The sequence below is a fragment of the Symsagittifera roscoffensis genome, chromosome 5 (genome assembly GCF_963678635.1).
Source record: "Symsagittifera roscoffensis chromosome 5, txSymRosc1.1, whole genome shotgun sequence".
In the NCBI taxonomy this organism is placed as follows: domain Eukaryota; kingdom Metazoa; phylum Xenacoelomorpha; order Acoela; family Convolutidae; genus Symsagittifera; species Symsagittifera roscoffensis.
In genome coordinates, this window is record NC_087066.1 from 58,907,041 (window position 1) to 58,929,928 (window position 22,888).

Consider the following 22,888-nt stretch of genomic DNA (forward strand, 5'->3'; position numbering starts at 1 on the left):
CGCGGAACACGGACTTATCCCAACATCTTTATTTCGACAAACGACTGACGACAGCGCAATTTACGGCGCTACCTTCGGATGTCTTAGGAATGAATCCCGTGGAGGCGGAGTAGACGCTCATTTCAAACCTGTCTGTTTTTAAGCAAATGCGGAGAGGATGACTTGCATAATCGAAAACTGGACTTGGACCTAGCGACAACTAGGTACCCTAGGCTTTTGGATGAATTTGAAGACATGTTCACGGAGGAGCGGATTGATACTTCGAGACATATCAACAATTGGTGCGGAAACACAGACAAGAAGAAACCCTGGAAAAGTTTTACCAGGTGCTGAATTGGTTTTAGGGGCGCTGTAACTTTGTGACATCAGAAAGAAGAACTTCTCAAGACGTGTTCATAGTCAACATGAGAACCAGGGAAGCACAGATGGAGTCGAATCATTCCTTTCAAATTTGTCAGAAAAGACTTGCCGGATCAAAATTTGGCATTGCGGGTTTCCTTCAAGACATCCGGTGGAGAAGCGCACACAGTTACTAGATACGATAGTAAATTTTCTATAGCAAAAAGAAACTCAATAGTTGGGTCCCTCCGTTTTATTTACCAAAACAGCGGATCAATAAAAAATACAGGTCGAAATATGGATTTGCAAGTCGTAGCCGACAACCGGAAAAGCGCAAAAAAATTGAAGAAGATACTGCAAATGAAGTGTAAAATGAACAAATTGCTGAAAAAACGATATCAAATTCTGTGTCGCTATCTAAAAATCATCAGTATTAGCAGGATTAAGGACGTGGACTTTAAAAACAACAATGTGACACCAGAAAATCCAGAACCGTACAGGCAAAGACGAATACTGTTGTTTCCATTCAGTCCAACTTCTAACGGGAAATTTATTCGCCCGCTTACCCGAACAACATTATGAGCCTATAACCTCGGAATCATAAGTTCGTCATGAAATCAGAGAGTTCTCCAGACTTGTTCAACCTAAACTCAGTGAAGGCCAACTAAAATCGAAGTCCATTCCAAAGGGCATGGAAAAGAATTGTATCAAAGAACTACACAGGGTGAAGCTGATAGGCGCTGTTTCAATTAAGTTCAGCGTGGGCATACAACAAATCATAGTTTCCAGCAGGAAACGCGATTTATATTTTTTGAAAAAAGACCAGGGCATTACGAACGTATGTGCGGAGGGATACGGGGAGCGAACCGAAACCAGGTCAGAGAATTTCGAGGCCAGGATGACATTTGCGAGCAGTTCATGACCACGAAGACTCTTCGTCAGAACATGAAAACTTGTTGGAGTCGGTTAACGTAACGACCAACAATCAAGCTCCCACGGATGGAGTTTGGACAGTTGGAACGATTATGTCGTCATTTTGATCGTAAAAAGAGGGAAAACGAATTGAAACAAGCAAGGGCAAAGTTATGATTAAAAATCAACAGAAAAGTGACGCAGGAGTGGATAGACAGGAGATCATCTATGTCAATTTATACGATCGGTGAGCTGAAACGTAATTAGGAGCAGCATCCGTGCAGCTGTCGCTCTTAGAGCCAAATGACGGCGAATTCAGTGATTATGGTAAGAATCCCAAGAAATTGATGATGAACGTCACAAAGATAAATGTCACAAAAGATAAATGTCAAGTTCACATTGAAAAACTCAGCAAATGTTCGGATAATTACTTTGTGCCGCTCATACTAATAACAGTTAAAACGGATTGGTTGGTGAAATTAGCGCGCAAATTGAAGGAAATAAGTAGTCAAATACACAAACAAAGTACCAAACACCAATTATCGGAGAAATCATTGGTATCATCGATGAAACACTCAGCGAGAAAAACTCGGTCAAACACGCAGCTGAAGCTATGTGGGGGCAGTAGCAATCTTAGTATTTTTTTGTTAGAGGGGGGCAAGTCCACAGCTATATTTATGCTTCATTCACATTCTTACCGCATATCAACTATGTCTGCAATACTTCAAAGGGTCAAGGGTTTAATCTAAGCAAAGTTCCATAAGCCTTTGCGCTTTTTGAAGGTGTTCTATTTTTTTTCAAAAGGAACAGAAATCAAACTCATTGTATTGGTCGGAAAGATATTGAAAAAATCGATCAAAAATTCGAGCAGAATTCAAATATTCAACAAAATAACAAGAAATGTTAGCTATTGTAAAAGGGGGTCAAAACAGTTCAAGAGTTTCATCTTTGGAAGAATATTTACGGTAGTAACATACAATATGGTGCTCGTAACATTGCCAGATGGAAACAAAAAAATGAACGAAACATTGTTTAGCCGTCTGACCCAATGGATTTACCAAATCATTCCTTTCAAATTTGTCATAAAAACTTGCCGGATCAAAATTTAGCATTGCGGGTTACCTTTCAAGACATCCGGTGGAGAAGCGCACACAGTTACTAGATACGATAGTAGATTTTCTATAGCAAAAAAAAACTCAAAATTTGGGTCCCTCCGTTTTATTTACCAAAACAGCGGATCGATAAGAAATACAGGTAGAAATACGGATTTGCAAGTCGAGGGCCGACAACCGGAAAAGCGCAAAAAAATTGAAGAAAATACTGCAAATGAAGTGTATAATGAACAACTCGCTGAAAAAACGATATCAAATTCTGTCTCGCTATCTAAAAATCATCAGTATTAGCAGGATTCAGGAGGTGGACTTTAGAAACAACAATGTGACACCAGAAAATCCAGAACCGTACAGATAAAGACGAATACTGTTGTTTCCATTCAGTCCAACTTCTAACGGGAAATTTATTCGCCCGCTTACCCGAACAACATTATGAGCCTAAAACCTCGGAATCATAAATTCGTCATGAATTCAGAGAGTTCTCCAGACTTGTTCAACCTAAGCTCAGTGAAGGCCAACAAAAATCGAAGTCCATTCCAAAGGGCATGGAAATGGATTGTATCAAAGAACTACACAGGGTGAAGCTGATAGGCGCTGTTTCAATTAAGTTCAGCGTGGGCATACAACAAATCATAGTTTCCAGCAGGAAACGCGATTTATATTTTTTGAAAAAAGACCAGGGCATAACGAACGTATGTGCGGATGGATACGGGGAGCAAACCGAAACCGGGTCAGAGAAATTCGAGGCCAGGATGACATTTGCGAGCAGTTCATGACCACGAAGACTCTTCGTCAGAACATGAAAACTTGTTGGAGTCGGTTAACGACCAACAATCAAGCTCCCACGGATGGAGTTTGGACAGTTGGAACGATTATGTTGTCATTTTGATCGTGAAAAGGGGAAAACTAATTGAAACTAGCAAGGGCAAAGTTATGAATAAAAATCATCAGAAAAGTGACGCAGGAGTGGATAGACAGGAGATCATCTATGTCAATTTATACGATCGGTGAGCTGAAACGTAATTAGGAGCAGCATCCGTGCAGCTGTCGCTCTTAGAGCCAAATGACGGCGAATTCAGTGATTATGGTAAGAATCCCAAGAAATTGATGATGAACGTCACAAAGATAAATGTCACAAAAGATAAATGTCACAACAAGTTCACATTGTAAAACTCAGGAAATGTTCGGATAATTACTTTGTGCCGCTCATACTAATAACAGTTAAAACGGATTGGTTGGTGAAATTAGCGCGCAATCGAAGGAAATAAGTAGTCAAATACACAAACGAAGTACCAAAAACCAAATATCGGAGAAATCATTGGTATCATCGGTGAAACACTCAGCGAGAAAAACTCGGTCAAACACGCAGCTGAAGCTATGTGGGGGCAGTAGCAATCTTAGTATTTTTTTGTTAGAGGGGGGCGAGTCTACAGCTATATTTATGCTTCATTCACATTCTTACCGCCTATCAACTATGTCTGCAATACTCCAAAGGGTCAAGGGTTTAATCTAAGCAAAGTTCCCTTTGCGTTTTTGGAAGGTGTTCTATTTTTTTCGAAAGGAACAGAAATCAAACTCATTGTATTGGTCGGAAAGATATTGAAAAATTCGATCAAAAATTAAACGGCTCTGAAGTTTTCGAAGTGCGAATTTGAAAAACACCAATTAGAATGGCCAGGCTATAAAATCATGGAACTGTATAAATCTCTTCTCATCCAAAAAATTGAATATATTGATGTTTGAACGATGAAACCCCTCTCAAATTTGAAATATTTCATGGAATCAATTCAGGGTTAGCATAGGTACTTGCCAGCATTGACGGAATACTCGACGCCGTGACTGCCATGGTTAAGTAAAAAAATTCATTTTTTAAAGGCCCCCGGCATGCAATTCTGCCTTTGATGCTCTGAAGAAAAATGTGGCCAATATTGTCCAGTTAAAACGTTTCACAAGGACAACAGCATCTTTTGAGACGGTAGCCATAATCCAATATAGTTTGCCTTCCGATTCCTAAATGCGGCAGAATTCAAATATTCAACAAAATAACAAGAAATGTTAGCTATTGTAAAAGGGGGTCAAAACAGTTCAAGAGTTTCATATTTGGAAGAACATTTAGTGTAGTCACATACAATATGGTGCTCGTAACATTGCCAGATGGAAACAAAAAAATGAATGAAACATTGTTTAGCCGTCTGACCCAATGGATATACCAAATCATTCCTTTCAAATTTGTCACAAAAACTTGCCGGAACAAAATTTAGCATTGCGGGTTACCTTTCAAGACATCCGGTGGAGAAGCGCACACAGTTACTTGATACGATAGTAGATTTTCTATAGCAAAAAGAAACTCAATATTTGGGTCCCTCCGTTTTATTTACCAAAACAGCGGATCGATAAAAAATACAGGTAGAAATACGGATTTGCAAGTCGAGGGCCGACAACCGGAAAAGCGCAACAAAAATTGAAGAAAATAGTGCAAATGAAATGTATAATGGACAAATTGCTAAAAAAACGATATCAAATTCTGTCTCGCTATCCAAAAATCATCAGCATAAGCAGGATTAAGGAGGCGGACTTTAAGAACATTAACTTGACAATAAAAAATCCAGAACTGTACAGGCAAGGACGAATACTGTTGTTTCCATTCAGTCCAACTTCTAACGGGAAATTTATTCGCCCGCTCTTCGAACAACATTATGAGCCTAATACCTCGGAATCATAAATTCGTCATGAAATCAGAGAGTCCTCCAGACTTGTTCAATCTAAACTCAGTGAAGGCCAACTAAAAACCGGACCCTTAACTTGAAGCACTTCGGGACAAGCTGGTGGCTAAGGACCCTAACTTTCCACAAAAGGCGAAGACCATAGTTGCATACATGGATCAGCATGCAAAATCTTGTCCTACCATTTCACTTACCAATGATGGTCATTAACTTTTGCATAATTTCCACCATAGCCAGCATGCAGAAGGATGCCATGAGTTGACGACGTTTGTTAAAAAATTAAAACCGCTATCCGCCAGGATTGATATACTTTCGATATACGAAACTAACGAGCCTCACAAAAGCATTTAACTGATTTTCTGGGGCCTAAATAGACTTTCGGCCCCAAGTGAGTTAAAGAAACACGTTATTGTCGCGGTAGAAGGTTTTTTGTTGCCATCAGTCATGATATGTAATAAGCAATAAAACAGATAAACAGTTAAAATTTTTAGCTAGATACATCACAAACCAAGGAGTTCTTCAGATAATCTACATGATTGTAGGGTCCAGACTTGCCAAAAAAATCAATCCAAAAGTTTTGTTACACCAAAGGCATCGATACAATATTCACCGGTGAATGATCATAGGGCAACCGGATGCGTTGAACGTGTAGTAGAAAGCCCGAAGAGTTTTTCCTCACTTATTCAGAAGAAGGCGATCATGGGAGATCGGAAACAATTGTTGAACGCCTTATAAGGGCGCTAGGGCTTGCAACAAACGCTCCACTTAAAATGTCGCAAGTTGAAGCGGATCACGGCCACGATGCCAATACGATACTACAAAATCTTGCTAACAAACTTTCGCTCTGAAACTTCAATTGGGAAATATTACATTGTCAGAGGTCTGCTTGTTTAGACAAAGAAGAGCCACGAGCCACGAGCCACGGGCACAGAAGATGCCCTGCCCCGCAAGGACCAACTGGAACATGAGGTAAGACGCCGAATTTAACCAGGAAAAAAAAAGAACCACACGATGCTGGTGGATTGAAAATCTGGTGGGAACGGACAGGGTGCCTTTGATACGGAGGAGGTTTGGAAGCCGAGGGCCAAGAGTTGGCTCAGTGGCAGAACGGAGCTGCTGTTCTAACGTCTCAGGGAAACAAAAATGGGTATAGGCTGATTAAGCACCAAGTTTCCAGCGAATTTGAACACAAAATTTCATTATCAAAAAGGGAATTTGAGTTAGGACCGAGTTGGTTAACTCATAGAGTAATTTCGGATAGGGTACACCGTCTGCTCGTCACGCTATCTTATTTTCGGCCGGATAGATTCGTGCAACTTCTTAGTCTAATACCGATCCTAATCTTACTCTTATACTATCTAGTCTCAGGTTGTTTAACTAGTCTCTGCTAGGCTCAATAGATCTAGGGTATACTGGTTTATTGCGGTTGCTGAAGTGCTCGGGAGAGTCCAACTAATTTCTAAGTTAAATTCAAATCTCTCTGGTGCTGAAATTACAAGTAACTTCAGCACTTACAAATAAGTGGGTTGTTAGTTAGATGGATCATGATTGGTTAATATTAAATACTTTACATTGGTAAAACATTTAATTTATCCAATCATAAAATATAGTTTAGATCAGGTTCCACCCATCCGGGTTTTACAGAGTTTTTTAGAACAGTTCTTCTGTAATTCAAGGATGGATGATGGACGTTGGTATTTGGTGAACATCATAATTTTCTTCCGCTTCTTCTTTGTTAAAGAAGTTTCAGGAAGCTGGAGTTAGGGACATAAGACGTTGTGTTCTTCTTGTGACAACGACTGAGTCTCTGCAACAAAATCAATTCTGATTTCAGAATGGTTGGCTATGTCAGGTTTTTCTGTTCTTCGGGGAGAACTTCTTTTGTGTCTGATCTAGCTTGGGAATGGCGTGGAGATTGTGCGTGGAGGGGATGCCTGGTTACTCGGATCTGTACGTACACTTGGGTCATCGAGGTGGTCATTGGTCTAGTTCAATGAAGTCCTTTTCTGCGAGGTCAAGTCGTACTCTAAATCCTTTGAGTTGTGATTGTGAGCGGCATATTGATTGTAGTTGGTCATTCTCTCTCGAGTGTGGTGGGGTCGTTTTGTCTTTTGATGTTCGTCCTTGGTGTTGTATTCTGATCTATGTATTGCATCATGTGATTTTACATTTTATAAAACTTTTATTAGTTTAATATTTTTTAATAATGATTTTAGTTAGTTGTTTTCACAAAAGCTTTTTGTTTTAGTTCGGTTATTTTGAAGAGTTACTCTTATTAAGTAGCTCTTATTAAAAATAGAGGTGTGGTCACAAAGCGTGGATGTAGCACGGTGGGTTAGGCCGGCTATAGAGCATGCTCAGGACGTCCTTCCTGGTGGGTTAGGCCAGGAGTGGGAGTATGATTTCATGCGGTTTTTTGTGAGGGGTCCTGTTATGTGACAACGTTTTATGTTGGGTTTGTTGTGGTTTTTCTTATGTCTTGTTGGTTATGTCCTTTTTCCAAAAAGCAAATTGTTCGTGGTATGGGTTTGTCTTTCGACTTTTTTGTGTTTTATTATTTCTTTCTTAGACTTTATAATAGTCTTCAAAAGAATAAATTATCCAGTTTTAAACTGGGTTAATCCGGTTTGGGTACCGTTGGTTTCCTTTTCTTAGTCATGCTGTTATTTTATGATTTGTGGTATTTAGTAAGCTGCGTTGGTTAGTTTTGTTTAGTATATGATTCCTTTCCAACCGGGTTAAAGGAAAGTTTGAAACATGTTATTATATGTTAGAGTTGTTGAGTGTGAAAACTTGAAACTGAAATTCATTATTTTAAACAATTCTTCGTGGGCGAGCTGTGCGAGTGTGGATAGAATTTCTGTGCGAATGAATGAAAATATCAAAAGGTTAGTACTGCAATTGCATTTTATTAATTTACTGCATAGAATTTGGAAATTTACTGCTAGTTATGGGGGAATTTTAAGTTACAAATTTTCATCATAATTAAATTTACTGCTTGTGGGGAAAATTTTAGAAATGAATTTACTGCATTGGTATTAAATTTATAAATTTATAAGTGGAAGAGATTAATAGAATTGTTGAAATCTTGTTTGATGAAATTTGCGATTTTTATTTGTCTTTTGTGGTTTTTGTAGGTGATCGTCGGATGAAGGCTAAAAATCTAAAGAAAACATGGATAAAGTATGGTGAGTTTTTTAATATTTTAATTAGTTAGTTATATTCATTTAATTCATACTTACCTGTTAGTCGTCGGGGAAAAATCCGTGGGGGAAGATGTCGTGAATTAGTTCTGAAGTTGTTAGTAGTTTAGCTAAGATGCGGATGATATTTTTAGTCTGAAGCAGTGGCCAAAGCAATTGAAGTGCCTTAATAGTGGTTAGTTCTTCAGTGCCAACTGCAAACTCATAAGGTGTGTTTTGGATTAAGTTATATAATTTGTGATTAAATTTAGTGTTGTGGATGAATTCTAAAATTGGGATTTCTATAGGTTGTACAAACTCGTGCGGGATAAGGAAGGGTCGGGATTCTTCGGCGTTGAAGGTCTTGGTGATGGGACAGAAGATGTACATTTGGGTTATGGGGTCATAATTACGAAGAATACCATGGAGGTTAGTGTCTTTAATACAATATGTGAAATTTAGGAAAAATGGTGAAGTGTATTTGGAATTAATGAATTGAAAACGATGGTGTGGTTGTCTAGAGGGTGTGTGTAGGTCAAAGTGATTTTGGATGAAGCGATAATAACTATATGTGTGGGTTTGTTTAGTGCGCAACATAATATCGTGTGAGCAGTGTAAGTCTCTTTCGTGTGGTGCAAGGAAATGAAAGTTTAGTGAAAATATTTGGAAGCGTTCTTTGAAACTTTCGTATGCTTGTGTGTCTGTTAGTGCTTCTGAAATAATGTGATCAAACTTTCGGTCGAAGATGTTTAGTGTGAATATATATGGTGTCTTGATGAAAAATTTCTCGGTAATTTGTGGATTAGCGAAGCGATCGTCGTCTAAGAATTGATCTTGGTTAGCTCTGATGATGTTGTGATCATAGTATTCGAGTGTATATTCGTTAGCTCTAGGTGCAGTGTGTGTTTTTAGTGATTTTTTATATCCAACGTAAGTAAATTGTCTAGCGGTTAGTGGTGTAGTGAGTCGATATAGCATGTCCGTATTTCGCTCTATATCGATGTGAGTGTTAGATAATGGTAAGCAAAGAGGGTTAGTAAAATGATAATATGAGGTCCAAGAGAGAGTGGGCATTAAAACGTATTCATCTACGAAGTTGCGTGTTTCGTTAGTGTCGTGGGGGGTGTTTAAGGTGTATTGTGGGAATGAGGGTAAGGTGATGGCTAAAAATTCTTTTGTGTTAGTATGCTTGGGGTGGTTGATGTATTCACGGGCTGTTCCTGGTTTTGCTGGGAAAGGATGGTTGGGGAACTTTCTTTTAAAAGTGCGGTAAGCTCTATTAGTGTTGAGTGAAGATTCAGTTGATGTGGATGATGGTGCTAATGATTCAGTATAATTTGAAGAGGGTGTAGGGGTAGGGGGGTTGGATGAATTTATTGTGGAGGAGATTTGGTTTATGGTTGGGGTATTAAGGTGGTAGGGTTGTTGTTGAAGGGTAATAAAATTATCTAGCTCTGGGGAGATTCGGGGGGTGTCTGGAGAATGAGATGATTGGTCAGAATGGTATGAGGAGTAGGTTGGGGTAACTTGGGAAGCATAAGAGGGTGTGGGAGTAATTGGGTCAGGGTTATTGGATAATATGGGTTGAAAAGGGGGTTGAGAAAAATTAGAAGAGTTATGAAAATTATTGGATGGGGATGGTTCTGAGTCGGCAAATTCATCGGGGGTTTCAATATTCGGGTTATTGAGTTGTGAGATGGAATATAAAACTGAGATGTGTGAATTAGTATCGGAATTCATGCCTGATGTTACATTACTAGGTGGAAAATCGGGTGGCGGAAAAGCAAAAAGTGGTATTATTGGGATTGGGGAGGTAAGATTGGTTGGGTGGGAATTTGATCGGTGTAGTGATCCAAGTTGGCGGCTCATCGTGGGCTAAAAAAATGATTATTTTGAGACTGAAAAGCGGTGGTATGGGGTTGTTCAATAATTTGTTCATAAGTATTATCATCTTGTGACTGGTGTGTCATTATATGTTGAATGGGACTTTGTGATGTGGTGAGTCGAAAATTTGGATTATGTGTGATGGCTAAGTTTCGAAAATTTCGTGGGACTAGGGATAGTGGATGGTTATTTGGTAGGGGTGGTAATTGTGGTGCCGTTGGCGTTATGTCTACATTGTTATGTTCTTCGTCGTATGTATTTTGTCGTGTTGTTATTTTTGTGTTATATTCTTTTATTTGTGCGTCTAAAAGAATTTTGTTTATAGATGTAGAAAAGATTCCAAAAAATCCTGCAAAGAGTATGCGTGCTACACTTGCTTGTCGATTGACTTGTGTGTGTATAGCACATGTGTTGTAGATTCCTTTTAAAAGTGAGAAAAGAAATCCAATAAAGTTAAACATTGCGTATAAAATAGTCAATTTTTCTAAGATGTAGTAGGGCCATCCTAGAAAATCGAGGATCTCATTTTTGAGTGTAACAAAGCTAAAAATGTTAATTGGTGATATATCTTGGGGACGGTATTTTTCACCGTTTAGATATATATAATCTTTAATGTCTTTAAAATATCCGCTATAGTCTTGCGTGTAGATATCGGCAAATCCTGCGGTTTCTGCAAGTTTGCGTAAATTTTGGTCTATTGATTGTCTTTGTATAGTGTCCATTTGTGTTAATAATTCTTGGAATTGTTGTGTTCTAATGTGATGTTGAATATCTGATTTTGAATAGATTCCTATTGATTGTAAGTCTATATTTGGGTTTCGAGCAATAGCGCGAATGCTTTCTGGTGAAAATTTTTTGAGTGATTGCATTAATGTGGGATATGGAGTGAGAAGATAATATTTATTTTCATCAGGGTTTAGTTGTACTACATTGTGGCTGTTTTCTGATCCACATGGGACTGCGGTATCCCAGAAATAGGTTCTTCGTGAAAGTGTATCCACGAAATGTACTTTATTCTTATAAAAGATAGGGATTCTTTTATAACATCGTTTATCTTCAAAAACGTATAGTGGTGATACTTTTTTAGTACAAGTATAAAACCATAAGATGTTTCCTTCATAGTCTAAAAAATTTGATCTATTTCCAGATAATAAGTATCCTGCATAGGGTATTTTTAATACTGCTAGTGCAAGTGATTGTAATATTTGTGTTCGTTCTAATTCGCATAGGTGGTGTAGTGTTTCTAATTCGGAGAGTGACATTTCTTGAAAAATTCGGCTAATTGTATAATCTAGTTTCATATCTAAATGAATATCATAGTGGATATTACCGAAATATGTAGTATTCATTAGTGATAATTCTTGTAAGCGTGTGCTTCTGGTGTCATGGGGTTTTAGATGTCCACCAGGTTGTCCGTTGCTTTTTTCAAAATTAACTGGTATATAGGATGTTCCTTCGTTTAGAGGATGACCTGTGGCATATGGGTCGATTTTTACTTTTCCAGTGGTCATGTCGAATCCTTTTTCGTATTCAACTAATATTTCAGAGTATTGTGTTCTGTGAAGTGGATTCCTGTATTTACATGCAAGTTCTGTTTCTTGATATATTTGAAAACGTGTCAATTTATTTTCTATATTGTCTATGTTTCTAAAATTAGAACTTAGTTTTCGTGATGGATGGACTTGTTCATATGGAATTGATTGTATAAAATTTTTTTCGTGAAATTTTATCATACGAGCGTGTATTTTTGCTACTTAAAATGTTGTACATGTATCTTCGGGGAACCAAACAATTGTTGCTTGTGTTCTCGTTGTAGGGTCGCAATAACCTTGATCATTTTTACAAGGTAATCGGATTCCTTGATAGATCATTGTATTATCTGATAAATCTCGTGTTAGTTGTATTTTTTCGAGTTGTATTTTCCAATCAAAAAACATTATTTCTTGGTATCCTTTATTTTTTGTGTCTGCTTTGCAGTTTGATGGGTCATTTATACCAATGTGTGGTATCCAATGTTTATCGTGTAGGTCATAGGTTAATCGTCCGTGTGCGCCGTTAACGGGTATTTTTCGTCTAGTTTTATATGTCCTTGGTGTCTTTCAAGTTGTGATTGATGTACAGAGTCTGGAAAAACTTGAAAATTAACTAACTTTCTTTGGGAGTTTTTATTTTGTGTGATGTTTAGTCTAAGTAATTCATTTTTACAATCGTCGGGATTGAGATGTAAAAGACGTTCTATATTGCTTTGATAGAATGATTCATGGTCAAGTCGGTTTTTGTTTCCATTCGAGACTTGTGAACCATGTACTTTCTTTTCGGAAAATGTTGCTGTGAATTTATAACCTGTAACTGTTGTTGCTCGGGCTTTTGAATAGAGTGTTGCTATTACATCTGTGGTTTCTATAGCTTGTGGTTCTGTTTCACATTGTGATACTTGATTTATTGCATATTTATGTAGTGTTTTTTGTTCATTTTCTTCACAATCGTAATGTGTTACTAATAAATCTTGTGGTCCTGTACGAGGGGAAGGGTTAATGTTTTGATTTGAGATTACTAGAAAAAGGAGTTGGAGAAAAATTAATAATTTTAGAATATACATGTGTATGATAATCCTGAGTATGGATTATAAAATGTAATGTAGCCAATTGTGTTTTTGGTATATCTGTCGTATTTGTATATTACTTCAGTAGTTATAAACGGTGGTGGTAGTGATTGAGCTGTTATGTTAGGTGGATTTAATGGGTAGGGATGTTGGGTAATATTGTTTAACTTAACTGTGATTTCAAACTTTAATTGTAAACTGTTTTGTTGGAGTATTTGAATATTGTGATCACGGATATCGTTGTGAATATCTTGGCGATATTGTAATCTATTAAGTGCCCAGTTATGAAGGCGGTTACTTTCCTGATGTTGTCCAAATAGTGGTGGAGGTGCTGTAAATGTATTCCAATCTAGTCTTAAAGGAATATTTATTGATGATTGTTCTCGATATCTGGCGTCGAGATTATTTGGAAAATTTAAGTTAAAGGGTGGTGGTGAAAACTGGCTTATTGATGGTGTTGATGGTAGTGATAATGTTTCTGCTAGTGATGAGGATGTTGTTGTATCCGTAGAAATATCTATGGGGTCATTGACTAAATTTGGTTCACCTTGTGTAAATGAATGTGTAGTCCAATATGGGAATCGTGATGTTTGGTTTGTGGGGTTGAAAGGATTTTCACGTATTTGCTCAGATGTTGGTGTTGAACCTAAGTAATCTGATGGTAGGCTTGAGGTGCTACGTTGTGAAAGAAGCGTAGGGGTTTCTGGTAATGTATCAATGGTGTTTTCTGGAGTGTTTTGTGATGGGGATTGAGGTATATCAAAGTGAACTCGTGGAGTTTGAAGATTTCTGTTTCGTCGAGGATGTATAATTTGTCTATTTATTTCGACTGTATTTTGGTTTTGACTAGAATTTTTTATTCTACTTAGTTCTTGTGGTAGTGTTGGGTATAGGTTATATGTTGGTTCGCTTAAAGGTGCTTGTCGTTGAACTGGTTCTAGTGGTTCTGATAAACGAGCATGTCGTTCTTCAAAAGTGTATGGATTGTCTTGAAAAGAAATTCGTGTAGATGTTTGAGGATTTTGAGTAGTTGAAGGTGGTGTTTGGTTATCTTGGGATGATGTCGGTGAAGACTGATTCTGTGACTGTTGGGTAGCAATTTTTGATGGATTTTTGAATTGTTACTTTAGTGGGAAGGTTTATGTTTATTATAGTATTCTTCCAAAAAAAGAATTAGAAGGATTGTTGCTAGGGCAAAAGTGAAGATTGCTTTCTTTATACATTTACATATTGTCAAAATGAGGGATGATAAAAATGTTATGAAAATTACAAACAATAAAAAAATATCGGTTCTACTGAAAATTGTTCGTATCATTTAGACAAGTTGTATAAATCGTACCTGTGGATATAATCAAGGGTTTTGGAAAGTTGGAGGAATAGTTCGAGAATAGTGTAGAAAATTAAAAAAATGTTACAAAAAATGATTAGGATTATTAGAAAAGATTGAAGTATATCAAAAAGAAATTTTATAAAGGTTTCAAGTATTGTAAAAAAATGTTTAAGATTTATGAGTATTTGAGTAACTGATTGAGAGAAGAGCATTTAAGAAATGATCTCTTGGTCGAATATTTTTTGCTGTTTGAGGCGATTTTCTAGTGTGGTCGGATTATTTATTAGTTTTTTGACAAGTGGGTTGAGTTTTGTAAAAAATTGTTGGGGGCAATTTTCATGGTGACTGGGAGGTCGTCTTTTTCTTTATTTTTGTTTGTCAAATGATCCGGGGTATGGTGAGATTTTTATACTTTAGGCTAATTAAAATGTTCATTTTGTTACTTTAGGCTAAGTTAACAAATTTGCTTTGGGGGTATTCGTGGTCTGAGTTGGGGAAATATTGTTGATCTTTGGGTTATTAGATAAGGGAGGGGTACGGTATTATGGTGATATTTATTTTAGTTGTCAAGTTGGAGTGGTTTGCTTATTTTTGACCTGGAGGTCGTAAAGTTATAGTTATAGATGTGCCTGGAGTTCTATATGATTCGTCTAATTGGTCTTAGTTTGAGTTAGAGAAAGTGACGGATTGGATGAATCCTATTGGTTTATTTTGAACTAGAATTATTACTTACTTGTCAGCATGTTATTTTGAAAAATGTAAATGAAAAATGTTTCGAAGGTTTCAAGATAGTGAAGTATAATGTTAAAATTACTTTTGAAATTCCACTTTCTTTAAAACTTTAGATTGGGGGATGAATATTTTATAGTTTTTACGTGGTTGATTTCGGAGTCTTGTTGTTTTTCTATTTTCTGATTTGTCGATTTGTTCTTGGGGTATTATTTGTTCGGTCATTTTTCTATTTTTTCTTTGTTTTGGAGATTCTTTATGGTTTTGTGTATTGATTTTGGTGGCGATTGGTTTTGTGTTTTGATTTTCGGTGGGGTTATCATTTTGTTCTGTGTTTTTCAGATTTGGTTCATTTTGAATGATTTTTAATCCTGTGAAAGAATATAATTGAGTTAATTCGCGGAGTGCGTATTCTTTTGGGTAATAAGGTAATAGGTTGTTTCGATGTTGAACGATTTCTTTTTTGTTTGAGTCGGTAATTTTATATGTGACATCAGTGGGTTTTGCAATTATTTGGTATGGTCCTTTTCGAAGGGGTTGTAATTTTTTAGAAATTCCTTTTTGTGTATTAAAATTAGGTATTAAAACAAATGTTCCAATTTTTAAATCGGAGGCTGGTGTAAAACGTGAATTGATTTGTTCATTAATGTTTTGTCTTTGTAATAACTTTTTTGTTATTTTTTGATAAATTTCATTGTGTTTTTTATCTCTATTTAGAATCCATTCGGTGTGTGTACCGGAGGCTAGTTTAAGAATTTGTGGGTGATGAAAATGATCTTCATCGTGTGTATGTAAAGGTAGGTTATAACAAATTGAGTCTTTATTTGGTTGACAATAACCTTGTGCGTTTTTATGAGAATTTGCTGTAAACATTATTGGTTTGCGTGGCTTTTGGTTAAAAACCATTTCGTATGGTGACATTCCTAAAGTTGTCGTAATTTGTGAATTATATGCTAAGGGAAATAATTTTACATCTGCTGACCATTCGGTATATTTTGTATCATTTCCGTTGATGATACATCTAAGATATTCTTGTAATGAACGGTTCATACCTTCGACTAAGCCGTTTGTCCAAGGTGCATGAGATGTACGTGGTTTGTGTTTAATGTTATATAAATGACATAGTGTGATAATTTCATTATTTATGAATTCTGTACCGTTGTCTGTAACTAAAATTTCTGGTAGTCCGAATTTTGCTATCCAGTGTTCATAGAGTGTTGTGTAAGCGTAATAAGCGTTACAATGTGGTACTGGGTTAAGTGCTACATAATGTGTAAATGCGTCAACAATTACCATAATGTAGGAGTTTCCTTCTGATGAGGGTGAAATTGGTCCTTTAGTATCAAATGAGATACGATGATTAAAGTACAAACTTTGTCCTTTAAAATCTTGTTTTTTTGCTATTTGTTTTTGATTTGGGTAAGGTTTATTTAGTTGACATACTATACAATCATTGCATAGTACTTTTATCCAAATTGGTGCATTTGGGAAGTAAAAATTTTGTATAAAATTTGAATATGTTTTCTCTGATCCAGAGTGTCCTTTAATATTTTGTGTATGTGAAATATTAAAAGCTATAAGAATCATACTTATAGGGAGACATGGAACTGTAGATTCATTCAGGTTATACTCTAAAAGGTCTGTATTTTCGTTAATGGTTGTGTTGTTAAATTTGCGAAAGTATCGGAGGAGTGTTTTGTTTCCTAGAATGGTTGAATCTGCTTTGATAGGTTTAGTTTTATATTTGTGCCATGATTTCAGTTGTCGAATTACTGGGTCAAGGTTTTGATATTGTTTCAGTGTTGAAATTGTAATTGTTTCTGTTGGGGGGAGAAAAATGTTTTCGATTTCTAATTTAGATAAGGGTATTGTATCAAGTGGGTCGTGAAGGTCAAAAACTTGATTTATTGTGTATTTTGAATCATTTGTTTGTGGTCCTGATAAATTTATTTTATCAGTTAAATCTTCTTTTTCAATTAGTGGAAAATGGTCTTTCTTAGGCAGGTGTTGTTTTGTTCGTTTTTGTTGGGTGTTATTTTTTATCCATTGAGAATATGGGATTGGTTTGAAAGTTGATGTTCCAAGTAGATCAACTTCATAATGATTATTTTGACAATCTAAATAAAGTGGGAAATGTTGTAAATTATTTATTTGTGATTGTTCAATATCAGTTTTTACTGCATATTTGCATTCCAATCGGGGTGATGTTTCGTTTTCTGCAAGGTAGAATTTTATGTTTTTGGGTATTTCAACTGTTGTTTTTCGTGTAAGTAATTCAGGTGGTGTATTTCGACTTAAGGTGTCTGGTAATGCAAGATTTTTTCCTGCAGTCCAAACTATATGTAAGTTTGGAAATTTCATTAGAATTAGTTGAAATCTGTAAACTCGGTGGTTTGGGTTAGATTTTTGTGTAAAGAGAAAGATGATTGGTTTATGGTCTGTGAATAGAACTGTTGGATGTTTTGATCCAAGTATCAGAAATTCATATTCTGTTAGTGTATATATTATGGCTGTACATTCTCTCATTAGAGTTGAGAGTCGTAGCTCTGCTTGAGTGAATAATCGAGAATTTGCTGATATGAGGTTCATTTTATTTGTACCATTATGTGATTGTAATAGTGCTGCACCGATGCCAAAGTTCGAAGCATCGCACATTGCATAAAATGGTTGATTTGAATCTGGAATTGTGTTTGAAATTTGTTCAGTTAAAAGTTTCTTTATTTCTTCAAATCGTGTTTGATGTTCTGTGTTCCATTCAAAATTATTTTGTTGTCTAAGGATGTTATAAAATGGTCGTAGATATAATTGCATTTTATAAACATATTTACTTAAAAAGTTTAACATTCCAAGAAATTCTTGGATTTTCTTTTTATTTGTTGGTGGTTGAAGTTTTTGAATAGCGTCAATGCGTGATTTCAATGGAGTGATTGTTTTTCTTTCTATATTATGTCCTAAAAATTTAACTCTTGTCAAAAAGAAGTGTGATTTATCGGGGGCGGCCTTCAGATTTTCGTTCTGAAGTATTTGGTGATATTTTTCTAAAACATTGAACATTTCGTCTTTTGTTTGTGATTGCATAAAAACATCGTCTAAATAGGTGATTGCGTTTTTCTTGAGTATCAGTGGTCTAAAAATTTTGCTCATAAAAGCTGAAAATGCTGCTGGTCCTATGGATATTCCATAGAATAAGCGGTTGAATTCATATTGTTGGTTTCCGATAACAAATTGTGTTAAACGTCGTGATTGTTCATCTAGTGGCATTTGATTGTATGCACTATTCATATCGGCGGTTGTAAAGTATTTGCCGTTTATTTTTGTTAAAATAACTTGTATTGGTTCAATGGGCCAATTACATTTTGATTCATCTATGAGTGAATTGAGGTATCTAGCGTCGAGAACGATTTTTAATGATTCTCCTTTAGCTAGAATGATAACGGGGTTGATAAATGTGTTGCCTTTTGGTTGTTCTTCTTTATTAACTGGTGATATAATGTTGTATTGTTCTAAAATATCGAGTAATCTGTTCACTTTATCATGTAAGTGAATTGGTACTTTACTTGCTCTCTGTTTTTTGAAAACTGCGTCTGGTTTTAACGGGAGATGTAGTGATGAACTGATTTTCCCAACATCGAATTTTGATGTTGCATAGACTGATGAATATTTAATTAGCTGTTTGGCTAATTTTTCGAATTCGTCTTGTGTTATTTGTGAATGTTGGAAATTAAACATTGTTAAAAATTTTTGTTGGTCCTCTGTGTAGTTACTTATGTTGAATGTAGGTTTGAAATATGGAGTTTTTGTGAAATAATCCGTATTTCTGTTTTCGTTACTTATTATATTATTTATAGATAATTCTTCATTAAGAATTGTAGATTGGCAAATATCTAGTAATTGGAGTATATTATTTACGCGATAGGCTTTTTCGTGTATTGGTGATATTGTAGCGTTGGTTTCACAATATCCTAAAAGTCCTAAAGGTAATGTTACTTGGTAAGGTGTGTTGTTATAGACATGTAAGGAAATGATATCTGAATTCGAATTTTTCAAATATTTTATGGATGATATTGTGATTTTGAAAAATTTGTGAATAGGTTTGAATTCAAATTCTGACATATAAAAATTTTGTTTGTTTTGTTCTTTATCATATTGGTGAACTTGTTTGATTGAAAAATTATAGATATTTCCTGATAGTGGTTTCAAGTGTTTTCTTTGTTGGTTAAATATCGGGTAGAATTTTGAAAAGAATGGTGGTTGTTTATTTAATCTTTGAAAAAATGTTAAGGATGTTTCTTTTGTTTTTGTATATTTATCTTTGATTAATATTTTACTATTTAGTATGTTAATTGTTGGTATATACTTCGAAATAAATGGTATTCCAATGATATTATATTTAATGTCAGTGATATGGAATATTTGTTTAAATGGCTTATTTAAAATTTTGCTTTGTTCCATTGTTCTGGTGGGGAGGAGAAATAATTGGATTTTTCCGTAGTTTATCAATGTTGATCCTTGTGCTGTTGCTAGTTTGCTGGAGGTTTCAAGAGGTGTTAGCTTTGGGTGTAAAGTTTTTATTTCATTCCATGTGGGGATGTTTATTATGTTTGATTCTGCTCCTGAATCAATTAAAAAATCTATTTCAAGGTCTGGTGGTTGAAATTCTTTGTTTCTTGGGCTTTCTAAGAGAAATGGTATTGTCCAAATTTTTTCTTTGGGTTGTTCTTTTTGTATATTTTGATAAATGTGGTTTGTATTCAAGCATTTTGTTTTGATATTTTTATTGGTTTGATCTGTAGTGTTAATCTCGTTTGTTTCTTGCGTCGTTGGTGTGGAATTTATGGGTGTAGTGTAATAATTTTGAAGAAATTCTGATTGATTTTCATATATGTGTGATGAAAAGGGTTGTTCATATATGACAGATTCATAGTCATTTTCGACTTTTATCATATTGATAGAAAGAGTGTTTTCAGTATCACTTTCTGAATCTGATGATGTACAGTTTATTTGATTGAGTTGTAACGTATCAGTTACTGTGTCATCAATACCTGGAGGGTCTGATGTTGTTTCTGGGTTAGACTGTACTTGATTGATTTGTCTTTGATGTTTAGGTGTACTACTTCTGTGGCGATTATTAGAATTATTATAGTTATTATTATTCCGGTGTGGTGATTGGGAATAATTTCTATAACGATTATTATAACTTGAGTGTCGATTTTGTGAATTATTTCGCGATCTGTTTTGGTAATTATTGTTTGGTCTGTTATAGTTCGATCTATTATATGAGTTATTCCTTGATTGACTGTTCGGGTAATTCTGGTTTCGGTTGTTTGAATAACTTCTATTTCGATTATAGGAGTAGTTTCTATTCCTATTGTATGATGAATTTCGTGATTGGTTGTTTGGATAGTAGTTATTTCTTGATTGGGAATTAGATCTAGAAACAAATCGTTGTGTATTTGAATTTGATCTGGAGTAGTTATTTCGACTATTTGGTCTATTGTAGTGATTTTGTGATGAATTGTTCGTGTTTCTTCGTTCTGGTGATCTTCCTCTATAACTTGAGTTATATGGTGATTGATTTCTTGTATAATTTGTATTGTTCGGGAGTGGTTTTCCTGAACTGTTGTTGCTGTGGACTGTTTTGTTCGGTAGATTTTGATCTTTTTTCATGTATTGATAGAATGATTTATTTGGTTCTTTATATTTTTGAGGTTTATTTTGATTGTCTTGCTGTTTTTGTCTACATTCGGAAATACTATGTCCGTATCGTCGGCAATAATTACACCATTTTTTGAAAGATGGTTTGCCTTTAAAGTTCGGGTTCTTTTCGTAAATATTGAGTATTTCAGTGATTTTTTCAACGAGGTCTGTCTCTGATTCCTGTATATTATTAATATTAGTGGGAGTCGTTTCAATTCTATTAACGTATTGTAATTTCAGATTTTCCGTTTCTTCTAGTTTCATCGTGATTTCTGCTTGTTCTAATTTGTCTACTAGTTTTCGAAAATCTAAATCGGGTTCTCGAATTGAAGAAGGATGGGATGCTCTCTTTTTTATTGCTATTTTCCTTAATTGTGGTGTTAAGGTCATCATTAAGATTTCTGTCATCTTTGTGTTTTTATAGTCATGTGTATTTAATGAATATGCTTTTCGAACTAGTGTTTCGATTCGTACTGCTATTTGCTTGATGGTTTCGTTTGGTAATCTGCGAATTTCATTACATAAAACTCTTTGTTGTTGTTTGTTTCTTTCGGAGTCAAACATTTTTGAAAATTCTTGTGTAAACCTTTTCCAGTTTGATTTTATTTCTAGAGGTAGTACTGAAAACCATTTTTGGGCTGCGCCATCTAAGGTTGTTTGTATTAACGCTGTGCGTCGATGTATCCAATTTTGATGTAGTGGCGTATTAATTGGTTCAGGTCCAATATTTAAAATCAGGTTTGCTGTTACTGCATTTAAATAATCTTCTACAGAGTATTCAGGGTCTGTTCCTGTGAAAACCATTAAAGGTTTGTTTGATGTTATTGATGATCCACCCATAAGGTATGGATTCATTGTCATTTGTAATGATTCTGCTGCATTTGGCATTTGAGAAAAATTTGAAAGTTGGTTTCTTGTTATTTCATGTTGTTGGAGATAATATGGGAGTGGTATTTCATTTTGCATTTGTGATGCTTGATACGAGTGTGCAGTCATTGGATTTTGTTGTTGAATTGGTTGAAAAGATTGTGTATTAATTAGATTCTGTTGTTGAATTTGTTGTTGATGTTGTGCATCTATTGGTTGTGGAGAAAAATTTCTATGATTTGTACGTGTTTTCTGTATTCCTTGTCTACGATATTCTTGAGTATTTGGTGCAAATATATCTGGTTGTAAGAAATCATCATCTGAGGATAAATAATCCATTTGATAAGATGTCTGTTTTTTATTTTTATTTTGTTGAAAAAATGGGTAATTTTCACTGTGATCCTGTGGAGGATTTGTTTGGAAATTTATTGAATTAGGTTGGGTCATTGGGTTATCCCAATTTCGAGATCTTGTATATTGGTTAAAATTCCTTTGTGGTTGATTACATGTTTTTGATGGATGTGTATAATTATAATTATGGTCTGTAAAGTTGTTTCTAGTGAATGTTTTGCGTGTTTTTGATGGTATTGTCATGGGTCTGTATGTTTGGTAATCCATATGTGAATATTTAGGGGCAACCGAAGGTTTAACGGTTGATTGTAAGGTTACCTGTGTTTGTGAAGGATTTGTATTTCTTGGTGTTGTTAAATTTGGGCGTATTGGTGAAATACTTTGTTGTGTAGTTGTTGTGTGTACAATTTCTTCATTTATGAAGTGTGATGGTGTCTGGATATCTTGTTGAGTAAGATTCCTAGTTCCATTGAGGTTTTCATTGTGTATAACTGTAGAGTTTAAACTATTATTTTGTGTATCGGGCAAAAATGTATTATAGTTTAATGGTGTTGCATCAATGGTTAATGGTATTACTTTTACATAATCTCTTATGTAAGATATCGTACTTATTGCTTGACTTGAGATTGATTGTGGGAAGCTTATAAATGCGGGATGAGACCATTCGGGGTCCCAAACATAATCTGATTGTTCTGTGATAGCGGTATCATCGTTCGAGTTTTGGGGTCTAAAATTTTTTCTTGCTTGTGCAATTAAATCAATATTGTGTGTGAAATAATCTATGATGAACCATGCCAAAATTTTTTGTAGATCGTGTTTTGTATGTTGTGAAACGTCGTCTTTCGTGAAATTTTCTTTAATGATGTTTAAATAACTAGAGAGTAGTGTGATTTCATGTCGTACTTTCAAATGTTTAGATGTTTCTGTCGGTGAGACATTTGTTATTGGGATTTCGTTTTCTAATATCGAAATATAACTATATATTATTGCGAAAACTTCATTGGTGAATATGGAGTTTGCTCTTTGTGAGTTATGATATTGGATGCTTTTTATATATTCTGAAAAAACTTTTGAAAATTCTAAATCAAGATCGTCTGTTTGAATTGTATATTTTCTATTATTATGGTTTGGTGAGGTGAATTCTATGGAGTAGATTCCAT